At 42.5% G+C, this 19,596-nt stretch overlaps 1 protein-coding gene across 2 annotated transcripts in view; it reads right to left on the bottom strand.

The window, feature by feature from the left end:
* The window catches only part of BACH2 (BTB domain and CNC homolog 2), a 375,591-nt gene that overhangs the window by 154,196 nt on the left and 201,799 nt on the right, over positions 1-19,596 (bottom strand). Inside the window, exon 3 of one of the 2 annotated variants that reach the window (XM_043438955.1) lies at positions 2,438-2,586. The exons of the other annotated variant lie outside the window; for it this stretch is intronic. The gene's annotated coding sequence lies outside the window, so the exon portion shown is untranslated. The remainder of the gene's footprint in view (positions 1-2,437; positions 2,587-19,596) is intronic. 2 annotated transcript variants of the gene reach the window in all.

A 19,596-nucleotide genomic window follows, 5' to 3' on the forward strand; every position in this document is an offset into this window, starting at 1 on the left:
ATGGCAGTGAAAAGTGCAGAGTCCTAAACACTACACCACCAGGGAATTGCCAAGACATTATTTTTTTTTTTTTAAATCTACTTATTGGCCACGCCACATGGCATGAGGGATTTTATTTCCCTGACCAGGGATTGAACCCACGTCCCGTGCCTTGACAGTGTGGAGTCTCATCACTGGACCACCAGGGGCGTCCCCATGACTCTCACAGAGGTGCTCCGGGCACCTGGTGTGTTGGCTGCCTCACCCAAGGCTGCAGGGAGGGGGCCAGGACGTGGGCACCAGGCCCAGCAGGAGGCTCTGCTCCAAGTCACCCAAGGGGTCCCAGCCGCCTGCTACCCATCCTGGCTTGCCTTGTAGTTATTAAACTGACACCCAAGGTCATCCACCAGGGAAACCTCAAGTGTAAACATGTACACTCACAGATGCCAGCACAGGAAAGCAGGAGGGAGATGAAGGAACATTGGATCCAACCCATTTCTTCTACTTCATGGTGAACACACTTCATAAACTGAAACTTCCCAGAATGTGGTGCAGTATAACCAATTAATGCTTGACAGAGACGTTATCATTTGTAAGGGCAGAGTGATCATAGGTAATTACCTCGCTCACAACTCTGCCAGCCCGATCACCAGCCCTGTTACCCTCTGGGCAGCTCCCAGAAGACAATTCTGAATTAATTCCTTCTACAACTCTTTCATCACCTCTTGCTCTTTTGGTCTTATTTTTCTGATTTTGTGATTTTTATTTTAAATGCATGCACTTAAATCTGTTAAGTGCATTTAACCCCATGTTAAATCTGGGGTTCTGTTAACATCTAGGTAGAAGGTAATGCTCCTTCATTACATATCTGCTTTGGAATTGCTTTATTAAAAGTGACTATTCCCAAGCAACTCCACATATTCATCTTGTACAGGGACCCTCAAATTTTACAGGTGGCCTTGGCTACTTCTTTCTATGTGATTCTTGGAGCCCTTCCTTTCTTCCTTCTTTCCTTCCTTCCATTATTTTAACCCTTTCTGATAATCAGTTTCTTTGTCTGTAAAATGAAAGCAATGCCAAATCATGCTGGCCATTCTGGTGCTGTTCAATCACTTTATTTAAAAAAAGTGACTACTTTCAATTAAAAAAAGTTTTTTTTTTTTTTAAGTGACTGTTCTCCATTTCAGAGAGTTATAATAAAAGAACTGTAAGCCCTAATTGCTGCTTTGAATGATAACATAAACCATATCAAGTAAAATGTTATAAACCACCATGCTTATCCACAGATTCAAAACGCCCATAAATTTCTTAAACATTTCCTAGACAGCATCACTCAGACTATTTTCACACGCACATTGATTCAGTGAAACAAAAGACAACATGTTGTGAGAACTCCTACACTGAAAGCTTAGAAACATACAAAATTCATACAGGTTCACAGGTACATGTGTACATTAGCATGTATGCTCCCATATATCCAAGTGTGCAGTTATTGAGTCAATCTCTTCTACTTTATTCTATGAACATGGACTAAATTGTTCTTGCCTTCAGCAGAGAGGTGACTGGCTTGTCCCAAAGCTAACACAGAAACATGCTTATCTTCCAAATATGTCAGTCCTGAGAACATAAAGGCCCACAAAACACTGGTTTTGCTGGCTTAGACTTTTGATTAGAAGTTCACCTTCCTTCACATTTGCCTTTTGCAAATCAAGTCACATTTAAGAGTATGAGGGGAACGATCACACTGGGATGATTCACTTTGAAAGGGGACAATATATTTTCTAGCCCAGGAGAAAAAAGATTTTCCCTTTGGAGTATGTCTCAAAGCATGATGAAGACCCATGGGGAAAGACGGTGGCCATCGCCACAGCCTGCTACCAGCACTGTCAGTCACCCCTGTTGAAAGGCAAGGGCAGAGAACGGCTGGTACCCGCGCCTCTGGAGTTGAGCTGGCACAGAATAATGGCATCTACTTGGATGGACTTTCAAAGGCGACGGTGCTGAGAAGGCCCTAAAAGTCTCTTTCCTGAGAGTTGAGTTCATGTATTAAGTACAGCACTAATGTCTTCATTTCAGTTTCATACACGTTTCTACCTTCATCATTCCTCTTATCAGTCACACTTGAGTTAAAGCAGTGATTCTCAAAGTGGGGTCTCTGGACCAGCCTCATCGGCATCACTTGGAAATTTGTTAGTAAAGTAAATTCTCAGAGGCCCCTAGATCTCCTGAATCCAGGAGTCTGGGCATGAGCTTCAGCAAGCTGGACTTTCACAAGCCGTCCAGGCAATTCTGAAGCATGATAGTGGTTAAGATCCACCGAGTTAGGGAACCACCCACAGGCAGAGTCTAACCCCTGTTCCCTTCCTCAATGATAATTCTCAAGACCCCTTGTTATTATCATCTCAGAAAATTCTTAGCCTTGTGTGGTTGGAGGAAAGAAACCTTAGTCAAAACTTACATGTAATTTTTCCAGGTCCCGTGCTGGCTTCGAGTCTTAGGATGCAGGGAACTGGGCGAAGGGAGAGAAGAGAAGGCTACAGCAATCCATTCAGACATGGACCCCAAAACCTTGTGGGGCCGCCTTGCGCCAGGTCAGCGGGCATCCACCTGGTTGGGGAGGAAGACTGTCCATTAGCACAGGAAACCTTGCACGTTAACATCGTCCCCTCGCTCCTGCAATCTGCTACACCCCATCCTCCGATTTCATGACCGCTAACGTCCTGTGCCTCAGGACAGGTCCAGCCAAACAGAACTGGATAAAATAATGCAGGTGTCGATGCCAGGGCTCACCACGGGTGAAACGCATCCCTCACTGGGTGCTCCTCTGAACCCCAAAGCAGCTTGGACATACCCAGTCAGCTATCTCTCTGTTTCATCTCCTGAATGTTTTCTTTCAACACATCAGAACACTTTGGTTCAAAAGACACACCTGGCTATATTAACAAGAAGATACAGGAAACAATGGAGAAGGAAATGGCAGGCCACTCCAGGATTCCCGCCTGGGAAATCCTGTGAACAGAGGAGCCTGGCGGGCCACAGTCCATGGGGTCACAAAGAGTCGGACACGACCTAGCGACTAAACAACAACAGAAAGAGTTGTGATAAATTTGAAGTAAGTGATAAATTTGTGGATTCCAACTGAAATGAGATGATCCTCTGATACCTCAAATATGTTTTCTTAGAAAATAACAGTCCTTATTTTTTCCTGAGGATAAATTAATACATGCTTATTCTAGAACACCTGAAAATTTTATGGAAAAGAATCAAGAAAAAATAAACATGCACTGCAACCTTGACACTGATAAGTCATTCATGATATTTTGTTGTATAGGCTCATGACCCCTTAAATGAAACTCCTGGGCCAGATACACTTCAGAGTTCAGAACTGCTTGGTGTTAGAGAGTATTATGATGCTAAACTACCATTTACTGTATGATGCCCCATCAGAATCTGAAGCAGCACTCTGTAATCACACATATTAGACAGTTCTGCAGCAAAGTAGATGCATATTCTTATTTGGTCAGATAAAACAAAACTTCACATTAGTTCAGGTCAGATTTTTCTACCAAACAAGTCACCAAGAGACGTTTGTGATGTTTGAAGCAAACGCATTCAGAACTGGGGATAAGGGATTGTGGACTGGTATTCTTTTCAGATATACAAAAACAGAGCTTAGTTTCTCCTTTTTAATTCAATATTATATGAATGTGAGCATTTCCTCAAGTCATTAAAAATCCTTCAGAAACATGCTTTTCAATGTCTGTGTAGAAAAGTGTTTTATTTCATTACTTATCTCACTTGGGGAATGACATATTGTTTTCTTTTCTTTTGTTATTGCAAATGACACTTTGACAGATGTATCTGAATATCACTAACCCTAATTGCCTGAATGTCTGTGTATCTTCCTAGGTAGATTCCTAGAAAAAGAATTGTGGGGTCAAGTGGAGCGAGCTTTGAGGGTCCTGGTGACTGTTCAGAAAAGCTGTACCAACTTCCACTCCTGCCACAGCATGAGTTTTGGTTCATTTGTTTAGCTACCCTCTTTACTGAAGGCACAGGAGAAACCCACTTGCCCGTCACACACCTTAACAAAGTTCTAATCAGGGACAACCACACTTAGACTGTACTTTCTTTCTCACACAGATGATAATCAGCAGCTCATTGTTTTTCACATAATAAAGAGGGAAATGGGAATAAGGTAAGTTTTCCATCAAGTGGCCCTCATTAGATGGGACTGAGTTGGATCTGGACAAGGGAGGAATTGCCCCTCTTCCGTGGAGGGAGTATGGAAGTCATCGACACATCATCGTGAAAAAAAAAAACACATTCATTTTTCTTTGTGCACTGATAAATTCTGTTTCTGGAAGACCAAAGCCTTGCATTTCCCATGCATTTGGTATTTTCCCATTTCTTGGACATCTGACTGCTCTTCAGAATGGCCATCAGGGAGCAGAAAGAGATGTGAGGACAAAATTAAATCAGACAAGCCAGTAATCACGGCTAACCCTCCCAAGTGCTCACGATGTGTCGACTCTAGTGCCGAGCGCCTTACAAGCTTTATCTCACGTAATGCTGAGTGCCCTGGTACAGAAACTGGTGATGGTGAGGTTCGAAAGTATGTGCTTGCTCATCACTCCCCCTTCTCCCCTAGTAAGTCTGGAGGAATTAAAGGTTTGCAATGTCAAAGATCAAGCCTAATGTCTTGAATGACTCCAAGATAATCCAAAGACTCAGTGACTCCTAGTCAAGCTATCAATCCAAATGCTACCCTTAGACATTTTTCTGTCAACACCTCCAGCACTATCTGTAGGAAGCAGTGAAAATAGTATAAAACACAAGAAGAGTCCAAGTAACTGCAAACACGTCCCAGGTTTTATATGGACAGAAGGGAGGCTGTATCTCAGCACAGCTGAGAGTTGAGAGTCTGCTCACACAGAGAAGAACGAAGACACACACACACACTTTCAAAAACCACCAAACCTACAAACACATCCTTCTCAAGTGAGACTGCAAGTTTAGTAATGCTAAAGCAGAGTTCGCAACCCCAAGTTTCTTTCCATTTATGGCCTTTTCTAATAAATTTTCTTTCTCTCTACCCTTTATGTAGTTAACCTTGCAGGATAATTGACGGAGTATGTGTGCGCGCTCAGTCATGTCTGACTCTTTGCGACCCCATGGACTATATGGTCTGCCAGGCTCCTCTGTCCATGGAATTTTCCAGGCAAGAATACTGGAGCGAGTTGCCATTTACTACTACAATTGATGTAGTGGAGGCCACCATTTTCACACACTGATAAAAAAAAATGGAAGAGAGATTTTTTTTGTTACATGGAATGAAATAACACCCACTCTTGCCCTCATCTAGAAACTTAGTTTCTGCATAGTTTAGTATACACTATATAATGCCTGCAGTTCATAGAGAGAAAAAGAAGGGGGTATAAATTTAATTTTTTTTAGGAGTGAGTTAAATTGATCTCAACAATCTTCTCAAAAACTAAGGGGTGCTTCCATCAAATCTATCAAAAGACCCAAGATGTATCAAGAAGTGGACCACTTCCTCCACTGAAGCTTTTCTTTATACTTTATACCTTCAAGTGGGTAGAAGGACTTCTAAGCGATTTTTTTTCTTTGCTACAATAGGGTATACGATTAATTTTCTAAGTATACCAGGCCTATAGGATGAGAAAAATAAGATGATGATAAAAGATTGAAGGCAGGAGGAGAAAGGGATGACAGAGGATGAGATGGTTGGATGGCATCACCAACTCGATGGACATGAGTTTCAGCAAGCTCCAGGAGTTGGTGATGGACAGGGAAGCCTGGCGTGCTGCAGTCCATGGGGTCACAAAGAGTCGGACACGACTGAATTGAACTGAGAGGAGATGACCACTCACCCTCAAAGAACATACTTTGTTTTTTCCAAAGGGCCTAATTACTTGGGAGGGAAAGAGAAAAAAAAAAAAAAAAAAAGCCACCATTAAGTAACAGAAATGATTACTAAAAGCTCTTTAGCTACTCAAACTACACAACTGCATTTTTAAAGCTGATTACAAATTTGGATTCTCTCATTTAAAGAATGTACTTCGGAGCAGCTCATTTCTGTTTTAATGCTGAACCAAAGTCTGTGCAATTGGCATATTATCAAAGTAAAAAAAAAAGAAGTTGCTTGAATAAAATTACACTTTCAATGTCACTGAATCTTGAACTGCAAAATACCACAAGCTTAAAAACTTCTAATGCCATGTGGTTCTGTTATCGTACATTTACGAGAGAGTTTATAGTTTCCTGAGCCCTAAGAGACTTAGAGGGTTGCCACTCAGAGGAGCTTTGCTATTAAGGGCAGGTCATTCATCGCCTCTGGGCCCAATGCCTTTCACCGGTTCCTGTGACGATCGAATGAGACGGCAGACAAGAGTTTTCGCAAACTCCTAACACATACATAAAATATTGGGTATCACTGTTCTTTTTACTAACAACTTTGCCAGGTATAAAGATACTGATCCCCATTTCACAGCTAAGGAAACTGACAACAGGAAGAGACAGCAAAAACAAAACAAAGGAACGAAAAACAAACCAACCCCAAAACAGAACAAAACTGAGTTAGGAGAGTTTTATCTTTGAAATGGCCACAAATGCGCTGAGTAACTCTGGACGTGATTTCCTCAGTAAAATGAGGAAGTTGAATAAAATGCTTTTAAAACTCTTCTTGAGACTAATGGTTCTGTGATCAGGGACTTGGCCATGGTAGGGATGGGGCGCCCTTAAGAATGACTCTCAGGAAGCAGTCTCCCCTTGAAGTCAAGGTCAACAGGTAACAAACAGTCTGCAGTACTGGGATGGGGTTGTGAGCAGCCTCTGACCCCTGGGGACGGGACGGGCATTAATTCATTTTGCTGGATTAAGGGGAGGCTGGGGACATCCTAGGTGAACAGTCAGGGCCTCTGGGGCATAGGAAGGAGGTCCTGGAAGAGCTTAAAACAGCAGCTCTGTAGTAGCTGGTAAAATGTTTCACTATTCGAACAACCAGCGTAGCCAAATTCGTGTAGACCCCTGGGAATGTCAGTCTGGCAAACAGCCCTATTGTTGCTGGACTCTTAGTTTCAAAGAGATGGCACCTCTGTGGGCTAGCCACCTTTCCTGACTGAGTTCCTACAGTATGGAGGAGAGATCTAAAAGGGTTACTTTTTGCAGTGTGAGGGAACATCAGGGTTACATGGGAATCTCACTTCAGAAGGGCTGGGGCCACTAACTTTGGCTTCTGCTAATGATACTCTACCAGGGCTGTCTAAACACAGCTTTCTCTGATGAGGAAAATATTCAGTATCTGTGGTGTCTAAAGTGGTTCTCCATAGAACTTTCAAGAACTCCATAGAGCTTAAAAGTTCCTAGTGAGACAGAAGAACTGAATTTTAAATTTTAATCAATTTAAATTGATGTACATTTAAAGAGGCCTACGTGGTGAGTGGGCACCTTATTCAACAGTGCAGCTCTAGGCTGCCTCATGCACTAGCTTTCTAGGCAGTATTTTGGACCCCAGAAGCTCACAGGACAACACTCAATCATCTCTTCAGCAAGCATTTACTGACCTCCTCCTGGGTACATTTAGGTGTCTTGAAACAACGGTGAGTGAGATCATCACGGACACTTCCTGCTCTCATGGTTGCTTCTCAACTAGACTGATGTCCAAAGACCTCACGAAACCTCGCCGTGGTTCACCAGACTGCTCTTAGGAAAAGGTGGGTGAGGAGATATGGTAACGCTATACTAAGCGTGAAAGCACTGCCTTTTCGTTTCTTCATATTTACTGTTAGAGAGGCTGGGGGAAAGTTTTAAAAAGGGACATCTGAATGGTTACTGTGCATTCACTTACAAGTCAAGTCACATATCCCAGAGAAGGGAAATTATCTGTAAGAAATTCCCTCTTGCACAAACTTAAATTCACTTAGAAGAAAAAGTCAGGGGGACCTGCATTCTTCAGCTAAGAAAAAGTAAATGGTATTTAATTATAGCAATAGTCATAAAAAAGTACAAGCAGGTCTCCAGCTGCAAGCAGTGGGCAAGGGAACAGTTATTCCCATTAGCTGTAAAATGATCAGGTTTTCTAGAAGGTACTTCTTGTATAAGTAAGGCTGATTGCATTCTTTTACTCTACAACCACTCTTAGCTAAAATTTTCACAGTGGCTTGAATGAGATTTGATGAGCAAAGCCCTCTTTGCTTCCCCCCAGGCAACTCCAGGTGGAAATATTTTTATCTACATACCAAATCTAATACCAGCTACATTATTTCTAAGAAACATAAAAGTGGTTTGGTTTAATGATTTTCCAATTTCCAATATTGCTTCCTGCGTCCAGCTGTCAATTCTCTCCTCTCCTGATCACCTCTTCCTACCTTACTGGGATTCAGAATGATAAGAAGAAAACATGACAAAATATTCAAGAGCTGTTTTCTGCTCTTATTTGAACCAGAATCCAGGTCTGCCAAAATTTAAGAGGACAGAGATATTATGCTCTGGGATACAGTGTTTTTAAGCTAATCATCTCCAGTGTATTTATACTATTTCACTTGAGGAGAGTCACCAGGCTAAATAACCTGATTTTGCTCACATCACAATGGGATTGTACCTGGATGATACCATTGAGCCAATCTGACTTTCAGGAGCCTCAAAATGCCACTCTGGTCCTTCTGTGCAAAGTCACAGTATTGGTTTTTTAAGGTTAATAAATAATGTCCATCTACACAGATACACACACACTCCATCACTCTTTCCCTCTGAATCGAATAGAAAGAGAAATTACAGTGGTCAGAAAACAAGACGAGAGTTCAAAACTTAATTCTAAAATTACAAATTCCATCTTGAGACTACCATCTGCTGGAAAAGGTTAAATCTCAAACGTTCTGCTGGTCCCATGCTGTATAAAAATATTACCAGAAATTTGGTGACAGCTTTAGTGATAAACATGCTAACTTGTGAGCGGTCCTGGAGCCCATATTCATCCTCAGAAACACTAAAGACAGTACTCACGTACTATTTTATGACCAGAAGGGCTTTGAAAAGAAAGGGGTCCATCGACGTTAATTTTTTAAGAAACTACAGAGGTGAGGTTTTTTTTTTTTTGAATATACATTTCAAACCGAATTTCAACAGTCACTTGTATGAGGCAGAAGACCTTTGAATCATAGGTCTTGTGGCTTTTGTGTTTTGTTCTAGTGGCATGGGAAGGTGATATGAGGAAATGTGCTTTTTTTTTCTGCAACAGAGAAAGAACTGGGGAGCAGCCACTTCAGACAGGATGGAGAAAATTAATTAAGATAAAACATTTCTGAAAGTTTCCACTTACACATTTCAGATGCCAAGGTACTCTAGTTGGAGAACCCCAGTTAGAAAATTCACTTCTTTGATTCTCAAGGTTTTACCTTCCCAAAATATAGTGGAGAGCGTGTTCAGATTTCCACCCCTAAGAGGATAGTGAAGTCAGAACAATTTGCCACTGACAATTCTGAAAAGAAGCAGCTAAAAAGAAACAAGTGTTGAAAACACACAATGTGATAACAAAGGGGACGGGGGGAAGGGTTAAATTTAGAGTCTTAACATGTACACACTACTGTATATAAAATAGATAACCAACAAGGATTTACTGTATAGCACAAGGAACTGTATTCAGTATCTTGTAATAACCTATAAGAGAAAAGAATCTGAGAAGAATAGATCTGAACCACTTTGCTGTATACCCGAAAAAAAAAAAAAAATCAACTATACTTCACTATAAAGGAAAATACCCAATCCAAAATATACCGGGGGTTTCTGTAGCTTTAGAATATAAATACTGACCTATCATTAAGCATAGTAATAATCATACTTTTTAATGACTCAAAACTTCCACATTCTAGGAACTGTGTTAGGAATATTATGAGTATTATTAGCCTACCGAGTGAATGAGAGAACCATGGCTCAGAGAGGCAACGTGCCTTGCCCAAGGTCACACTGGAGGAGGTAAGAGGGGATGACAGGTGATCTGTATCCATGCCAGTGTGACTCCAAAGCTCACCCCTTTCCTCCGCAACACTGCTGTCCACTGCACTCTGCGGAAACTACATCCCTCTCCCCAAAGCAAACAGGTCCACTTTTCCACGTGCTACCAGTAAACTGTCAAAGTCAAGTGACAAAGCCGCAGGTCCTTCAGCCATTTAGACATTTTTGCAAAAAGCCGATTAGCTTGTTAGCACTAAAATGGTTACATTTCATGAGGTATACTAGAATTAAAAACTCTTTTCATATTGCAGTTTCTTAAAATACTATCAGGCTTCTTATTTTAAAATGACCCAGATTATTCTCTCCAAGTGAATTCTAAGCATGGACACCTATCCTCTATCATGAGACATGGCAGTGAAGATATGTACACGCAGTATCTTCCTCTGGGTCCTGATCTTTGAAGAACATCATGATCTTGACAATGCCCACATAGAAAAACACCCAAAGCAGATTCTGAAGTGGCATTTAGGGCTCATGTACCATATTTTCCACTGTTAGGTCAAAGACATCCAGGAAATCAGGCAGTCAGTAACTAAGCTCTCTGCAGGAGTAGACATGGGCATGTGTGTTGACTGGGGCTGCCAGTCAACTTAGTAAAGGGCACACCAGAAAAAAGCTGAAGGAAAAGACAGGTGGAAAATAACCTTTTGGGTAGTGAGGAGGGGACGGCAGCACGCCATTCAACAAAACCTTTCATACACATGAGGTCTCCTGTAATATATTTTTCATTATTCTCCTAGTCTTGAAACCAGAACTGTGAGAATGCTGGTTACCAGGTGAAAAGGCAACTTTTGCTGTTTCTCTCAGATCTACACTATTGTTGTTGTTTAGTCTCTAAGTCATGTCTAACTCTTTTGCGACCCCCACGCACTATAAGCCTGCCAGGCTTCTCTGTCCATGGAATTCTCCAAGCAAGAATACTGGAGTGAGTTGCTATTTCCTTCTCCAGGGGATCTTCCCAACCAGGGATCTAGCTACTGTTTCCTTCTTGTCAGACAGATTCTTTAGGACTGAGCCACCTGGGAAGCTCATACTAGTTGTATCCACTTACAAAAATGTTACACAACCTAGAACACCACAACCTTCCACACCTCCTCTGTAAAAGGACAAGTAAAACAATATTTCTTGGAAAGACAGGCATTAACTAATGCATTGCATTTCTTAATGCAGTGGAGCTTTCTCCACCACCTCAGTCTACTCTTAAGGGTTCAAAAGTGTAGGCATAATGCACAAAGAACATCTCTTAGCTACTCAGCATTTAGTTCAACTCCACAATATACTTAGCAAGATTTCTTTTTTTTCTGCCTTCCTTGGTTTAATGACCTGAAATGTACCAACATCCTGTCTTACCTAATCCCCGAACAAGTTCTATCAAATGCCAGGACAGAATCAGACAGCACTGCAGGCAGTGAGATCATTCACTAAGAATTCATTTTTATTCCAAAAATTAGGAGTGCCAGACCATTTCACACAATCTATCACACAGCCAGAAAATGAGCCTGGCACTTTAAGAGAAACACTGAAGCTGATTTTTTAAAACCTTTCGCCCATCACAGGCCCTTTAAAAACCTAATAACTCTCTCCTCATAAAAAGATGCACAAATAAACGCAAAACCTTTCCATGTAACAGGAGCGGTTCAAGGGCCGTTGGAAGCCTAAGCATCCACAGACCCCAGGTTAAAAACCCCTGCTGTAAATGAGCTTCAACAACAGCTCCCTTCGTGCCTGGGTCTCTGCATTGGATCCTGGCCGCTGGAGCATCCCAAGTGACTTCCTCTGGTGTCAGTCTAGTCTCGGTGAAAAATGGCCTTTCTTGTTTTGGTCTCAGGAGCACCCCTACCAGGCTTCTGGTCAGTTACCGCGAACACAGCCGTGCCTCTCCCAAGCCAGCCTGCTGCTCTGGGAATACTCGACCTCTCCCAGTCTCTCCTGGACCTGCCTTTCCCTGGACGGTCTTGGGGTCTGCTCTTGGATTTGTGGTCATAAATCCTGCTCTCTCCCCTCCATCCTGTCTCTTTCCTTCTTGGTCCTTTGTGAACTCTTATAATTAAAAAAAAAAATTCATATTCTCTCTTTACTATAAAAGTAACAATCTTGACTTTTGTATTTATTAGTTTTTCCTCTAAAAGCACCCTTGTCCCTTTCATCCCTTTGCCCCGTGGGATTCACCTGTCCATGGTTCAAAGCAACAGGGTCTGCAGTCTCGGCCCAGTTGGGACAGGGTTTCCCCTATGGAAGCAGTAGGTACAATGGGAAGACTATAAGCCTGAAGACAGACAGATGGGGGTCTAATCCCAGTTTACTAAATTGACAGACTTAGGCCAACTATTTTATTTTTTATTATTTTTAACATATTTTTTCATGTGGACCATTAAAACAATTCTAGTTTCTATTTAATTGGAGGATAACTGGCTTACAATGTTGTGTTGGTTTCTGCCGTGTAACAACATGAATCAGCCACAAGCATACCTACGTCCCCTCCCTCTTAAACCTCTCTCCCCCCTCCCTCCCCATCCCACCCCTTCAGGTGGCCGCAGGGCACCAGGTTTGAGCACCCTGTATCATATAGCAAATCCCCACTAGCCGTCTACTTTACATATGGTAATGTATGTGTGTCCACGCCACTCTCCCAAATCACCCCACCTGGAAGGTGAAATCTTAATCACTGCACCGTCAAGGAAGTCCCCGGCCAACTATTTTAAAGGAAAGCTCAATTTCCTAATATGAAAAAATAGGGATGATAATACCAACCTATATGTTTTTTCTTTTTCTTTTTTTTTTTTTTAAGGATGATTGAATGAGCTGATAAACACAGTTCCTGAGACACAGAAGGCTGTTTTGTGCTCAGCCGTGTCTGGCTCTTCTCGAACCCGTGGACTGTAGCCCACCAGGCTGCGCTGTCCACGGGATTCTCCAGGCAAGAATACTGGAGTGGTTGCCATTTCCTCCTCCAGGGAATCTTCCCGACCCAGGGATCGAACCCGCGCCTCTGTGTCTCCTGCATTGGCTGGTGGGTTCTTCACCACTGTGCCGCCTGGGAGACACAGAGGGGCCTAGTATATAGTGGTTCCCATGTTCCCCCTCTGCTGCGAAGTCGCTTCAGTCGTGTCCGACTCTGTGCGACCCCATAGACGGCACCCCCCCCCCGGCTCCCCCGTCCCTGGGATTCTCCAGGCAAGAACACTGGAGTGGGTTGCCATTTCCTTCTCCAATGCATGAAAGTGAAAAGTGAAAGAGAAGTCGCTCAGTCGAGTCCGACTCTTAGCAACCCCATGGACTGCAGCCCACCAGGCTCCTCCGTCCATGGGATTTTCCAGGCAAGAGTACTGGAGTGGGGTGCCATTGTCTTCTCCGGTTCCCCGTCTAACTCTTCATTAATGAGACCCAGCATACATTGTCCACTCTAGAAGCAATGCTTGATGCTATTTATTGTGCAGTCAAGACCACTTACATCTGCAGTCTTAAGTATCTTTTTAAACTTAACTGAGATCTAATTCACATACCATAAAATGCACACTTTTGAAGGGCATAGTTCAATGGCTTTTAGTTTATTCCTGGAGACGTGCATGCCACTGACACTACTATCTAATTTCAGAACATTTTCATCACCCTAAGAGGAGATCCCATACGCATTAACAATCACTGCACATTTCTTCCTTCCTGGACCCCCTTCCCACTCCCAGCCCTTGGCAATCACTAATCTAATTCCTGTCTCTATGGATTTGCCTATTCATATAAATGAAATATTTAATATAAATGAAACCATACACTAGGCAGCCTTTTCTATCTGGATTTACTTAGCATAATGTTTTCAAGCTTCATCCATGTTGTAATATGTATTATTAGTCCATTTCTTTTTATGGCTAAATAATAATCCATTGTGTGTATGTATCACATTCTGTTGATTCATTTATTAGATGATGGACCTTTGGGTTCTTCACACTTTTTGGCTATCATAAATGATATAAATGATGCAGAGCTGGATATACGTAGACATATGTTTTTCAATTCTTTAGGAAATATACCTGGAAGTGTAAATACTGGGTGTGATGACAAATTTTATTTTTAACTTGGCTATGCCATGGTACCCATACATTTGGCCAAGCATGTTAAAATATTGCTGTGAAGGTAATTTTTAGATGAGACTAACGTTTATATCAGTAGATTTGAGTAAAGTAAATTACACTAGATAAAATGGGTGAAATCAGTTGACGGCCTTAAGAAAAAGACTGATCTCTCCCAAGGAAGAGGAAATTCTGACAGCTTCAGACATGAAGCGCAAATCAGCTCCACCCTGGGTCTTTACCCTAGCTGGCCTAGCCTGCAGATTTTGGACTTGCCAGTTTTCATGACTATGGTAGATCAGTTCAGTTCAGTTCAGTCGCTCAGTCGTGTCTGACTCTTGGCGACCCCATGAATCGCAGCACTCCAGGCCTCCCTGTCCATCACCAACTCCCAGAGTTTACTCAAACTCATGTCCATCGAGTCAGTGATGCCATCCAGCCATTTCATCCTCTGTCATCCCCTTCTCCTCCTGCCCCCAATCCCTCCCAGCATCAGCGTCTTTTCCAATGAGACAACTCTTCGCATGAGGTGGCCAAAGTACTGGAGTTTCAGCTTCAGCATCAGTCCTTCCAATGGACACCCAGGACTGAGCTTTAGGATGGAGTGGTTGGATCTCCTTGCAGTCCAAGGGACTCTCAGATAATGCCTTAAAATAAATCTCACTCTTTCTGCATATATAACACATCTTAAGGATTTCATCTGGTAACTCTGTATTTAACACTTTGCTGTCATTCAGTCACTAAGTCGTGTCCAGCTGTTTGCAACCCCACAAACTCCAGCACGACAGACTTCTCTGTCCCTCACTATCTCCAGAAGTTTACTCAAACTCATGTTCATTTTGAGGAGCTGTCAAACTGTCTTCCAAAACAGCTGTACAATCCCATCAGCAATGCATATGAGTTTAGATTATTCCACATTCTTGCCAACACTTATTATTACTATTTTCTTTTTATCTTCAGCCATCCTAGTGGGCTAAAGTGATTATTTCATTGTGGTTTTAAGTTGTGTTTCCCTAATGACTAACAGGGCTTCCCAGGTGGCACCAGTGGTAAAGAATCCACCTGCCAAGGCGATTGATCCCTGGGGAGGGAAGATCCCCCGGGGGAAGAAATGGCAACCCGCCCAGGTATTATTGCCTGAAAAACTCCATGGACAGAGGAGCTTGATGGGCTACAGTCCCCGGGGTCTCAAAGCATCAGGCACGACTGAGCCTGCCTCAGGGACGCATGGTGCTGAGCGTCTTTCCATGCACTTGTGGGCCGTTTGCATGTCTTTTTTGGAGAAATGCCTATTTTAATTTCTTGCTCCTTACTTAATTGGATTATTTGTCTTTTGACTGTTAACTAGTAAGAATTCTTTATATATTCTGCATACAAATTCTTGATCAGATGCGTGTTTTGCAAATATCCTCTCCCATTCTGAGGGTTTCTTTTCATTTTCTTAATGGTTTCCTTTCAAGCATAGAAGAATTTTATGAAATTACAATTATACATTTTTGTTGTTGTTGTTATCTTGTACTTGGTCATGTCTAAGAAATTGTTGCCTAATCCAGGTCACAAAGATTTACTCCTGTTTTCTTCTAAGAGTTTTATAGTTTTAACTCTTACATTTATGATCCAATCAGAGTTTTTGTATGTTGTATAACGTAGGAGTTCAACTTTATTCTTTTGCATGTGAATATTAGTTATTCTAGAACCATTTGTTGAAAAAAGACTATTCTTTCTTATCTAATAGTGCTGGCATCTTTGCTGAAAAACTTTGACCACAAACCTAAGAATTTATTTCTAGACTATTGCTTCTATACCACTGTCCATCCTATGACTATGCTGTTTTCATTACTGTAGCTATGTAGTATGTTTTGAAATCAGAAACTGAGTTCTCCAACTTTGTTATTCTTTTTCAATACTGATGTAGCTATTTTGGGTCCCCTGCATTTCCACACAAATTTTAAAATTAGCCTGTCTCAATGTCTGGTAGTATTTAATAGGAAAGAATATACATATATATAAAATCATTCTTCTGTATACCAGAAACTAACACAACATTGCAAATCAACAATACTCCAATTAAAAAAAAAATTAGCCTGTCAATTTCTGCAAAGAGCTACCTGGACTTTTGATAGGGATTATGCTGAATGTATATGTTTATCAGTTTGGTGGTATTCCCATCTTAACAACAGCAAGTCTTCTGCTCCGTGAACAGTGGCTGTCTCCCACTTACTCAGGTCTTCTTAATTGCTTTCTCTAGTGTTCTGTGGCTTTCAGTGTATAAATCTTGCATTTCTTTTGTTAAATTTATTCCTGAGCATTTCATTCTTTTTTTGATACTGTTGTAAAGAGAGCTATTTTATTTTCAGAGTGTTCCACTGCTCGTTTATAGGAATAACATTGATTTTTGTACATTGATCTTTTTATCCTAATACCTTTTATCCCACAATCCTAAACTTGTTTGTTAATTATAATAATTTGTGTGTGTGTGTGTGTGTGTGTGTGTTGGTGTGTACGTGGATTGGAGTCTTAAGTATTCTGAAAGAGCATAGGTAGATGTTCGCACAGAAACCCAGCACTGAAATCGAAGTGCAAATGCCAAGAGCCCACACTAGCAGTCCCTCCTCCCTGGGTGGTCCTCCCCTTGGGGGCCACAGTCTCGGAGGCCTTCCTGCCCTTGCCGACAGTCACGCAATGATTGTACCGCAGAGACTGCAGGATACACGGTGAAACATGAACCCACTTCCACAGAAGAGATGCTAGAAAAATAAGTCCTCAGCCTGGCCCCTTAGGTCTGTCTATTCAAGTGGACATCATTAGGCAAAAATGCCACAGAGTCTGACGTCACCATCCCCAGAGTAAAAGAATTTAAAGTTTCGCTTCAATAGGAGACCACATCCTAAAGGAGTTTTGAATGAACCTTTACAAAAGAACCTTCCTGTTAGGCGAGACTTCTTACAGGTTTTCACAGAGACACGTCTACCTACACCTTTCCACTTCAGGAAGGGTGTACATTACTTTGTACACTCCCGATGTACATTACTTTGGGGGACAGGGGTGATTATTTTCCCCAAAAACTGCTAAACCTGATACAAGTTCTAATTTTATTCTTTACTGGACTGCATTTTGTTTCAGGTTTAAAAACTTATTTCCAGCCAGCCAGCCAGCAGTCAGAGACCTACTTTGCATATTGATCCATGAGTCACTCATTGAAACATGCACTTGCCCAGAATACCCATGCATGTGAAAGGATCAAAATATCACACTTTGATTGATTCAGAAAGTCACTTCCTACCACCATGCAGTCTGGACTTTCTGTGTTGCGTCTGACTAACTGGGGAGGTGTAGGAGCTGCGAGCCAGGAGTCGCTGGGCAGAAGACCTGGTCCCTTTTCTGGGCACCAAGATCCCAGGAAGTGAAAACCCCAGCTCTCCATGGCCAAGGATATCCACATGACTCTCATGTGAGCATGATACGGGTATTGAAGTCATCTTTTGAAGGGATCCTGTCATTTCGGTTTGACAAAAATCGAGAAACATTTTAGAAAGAAAATCGGATTTGTGTGTCAATGAAGAATATTCCTGAAAAGAAACTCTTGTTATGAAACTGAAATCTGGAGACCGCGGTGGTGCTAAGTTGAGTCATCAGTTCCCTTTACACCCTAATAATTGAGGCACTTTGATCACAATGACTGCTCTGGCTGATGCTTTGGTGTTTGCTTTTTTAACTACTTCCCTGCGTAAACAGGTTGTCTTACGATCATCTCGCAAACATGTTTACATTTGGGGGAGCACGGGGAACATCTGTTAGAAACAGATTTCACGCTTTTCTGACAACTTAGGGTAAATTTGAATCATATTTCTTGGTAATACAAAAAAGCTCTTGGAGAGTTAGATGAAGTTCTATGGGAAAGGGGTGTGATGAGTTATTCTGATTGCTCTTCGCGCTCTTTGTATATGTACTTAGAAATTTGTCCTGAAAGCATCCATTTGAAGTACCAGAAGCAGGCATGAGTTGCCATTCCAGTTTCGTAGATGCAGACAGAGGCGTGGAGAGGGGACGCGGCTTGGTCAGTGACTGAGAATGTGGCCAAACTGGGAAGCACACAACCCACGGGACTTTTAATTTATAACCTTCAGGTGTCAAGGGTCTTGGGATTTTATTTCCATGGAGTGTTCAAATTCCTTGCAATTTTATTGAGAAGGTCTCTTATTCTATAGAGGGCAAGAGGAGGGGCTGGGTGATGAACTCTAAACAAGGGCAGTTTTTTAAAAAGCCTTTTGAGAGTTGAAGTATAGTTAATTTACAATGTTGTGTTAATTTCTGCTGTACAGAAAATGATTCAGTTATCCATGAAGTGAAGACAGGTGTTAGTCATTCAGTTGTGTCTGACTCTTTGCGACCCCATGGACTACAGCCCGCCAGGCTCCTCTGTCCCTGGGATTTCCCAGCAAGAATAGTGAAGTGGGTTGCCTTGCCCTTCTCCAGGAGATTTTCCTGACCCAGGGATGGAACCCAAGTCTCCTGCTTTGCAGGCAGATTCCTTACCATCTGAGCCACCAGGGAAGCCCGCATGGAATTCTCCAGGCCAGAATCCTGGAGTGGGTAGCCTTTCCCTTCTCCAGGGGATCTTCCCAACCCAGGGGTCGAAACCAGGTCTCCCACATTGCAGGTGGATTCTTTACCAGCTGAGCCACCAGGAAAGCCCAATGGAGTGGGTAGCCTTTCCCTTCTCCAGAGGATCTTCCTCACCCAGGAATTGAACCAGGGTCTCCTGCATGTCAGGAGGATTCTTTACCAGCTGAGTTATCAGGGAAGCCCATATATATATTCTTTTCCATTATGATTTATCACAGGATATTGAACATAGTTCCCTGTGCTGTGGAGTAGGACCTTGTTGCTTATCCATTCTCTATATACAGCAGTTTGCATCTGCTAATCCCAAACTTCTCCTCCATCCCTCCCCTACCCCATTCCCCCTCGGAAACCACAGTCTGTTCTCTATGTCTGTGAGTCTGCTAACAAGAGCAGTTTTCAAATCTGGGTCCCGAGGTAGAGATGCAGGTGTGCGTGGCAAGGAGAGGATGCAGAAGAGGAAAAGAACAAAGCTTGAAGGAGAAGCTGGACCCACAAACTTGAGGCAAAATGCTTTCCTGAAACCTCAGAACTGAGCCCGCCCCTGCGCCTGCCATGCCCAGAAGCACAGGGCACCTCCGGGTGATGCACCCACTCACCCTGACCCTGGGAGTCCAGGCAGGAGCTGCCTCTGTGTGGAGGGAAGTAATCGCCACCACGAGGAAACAAAGGTGCAGCAGGGTCCACAGGGCTCCCCCACGGGCAGCACAACTCCGGAAGCCAGGCCGAGGACCCTTGCCCTTGACCCCGCCTCAAACCCATGACCCTCCCTGCTTTTCAGTGCCTCGGAGTGTCCCACCCAAGTGAGCTTCCAGCATCAATGCAGGACTTTCCCCCAGTCCATCCTCTTTATTTGTATTTTATTTTTAAAAAGATTTTTTTTATGTGGACCGTTTTT

The sequence above is a fragment of the Cervus canadensis genome, chromosome 20 (genome assembly GCF_019320065.1).
Source record: "Cervus canadensis isolate Bull #8, Minnesota chromosome 20, ASM1932006v1, whole genome shotgun sequence".
Taxonomy (NCBI): domain Eukaryota; kingdom Metazoa; phylum Chordata; class Mammalia; order Artiodactyla; family Cervidae; genus Cervus; species Cervus canadensis.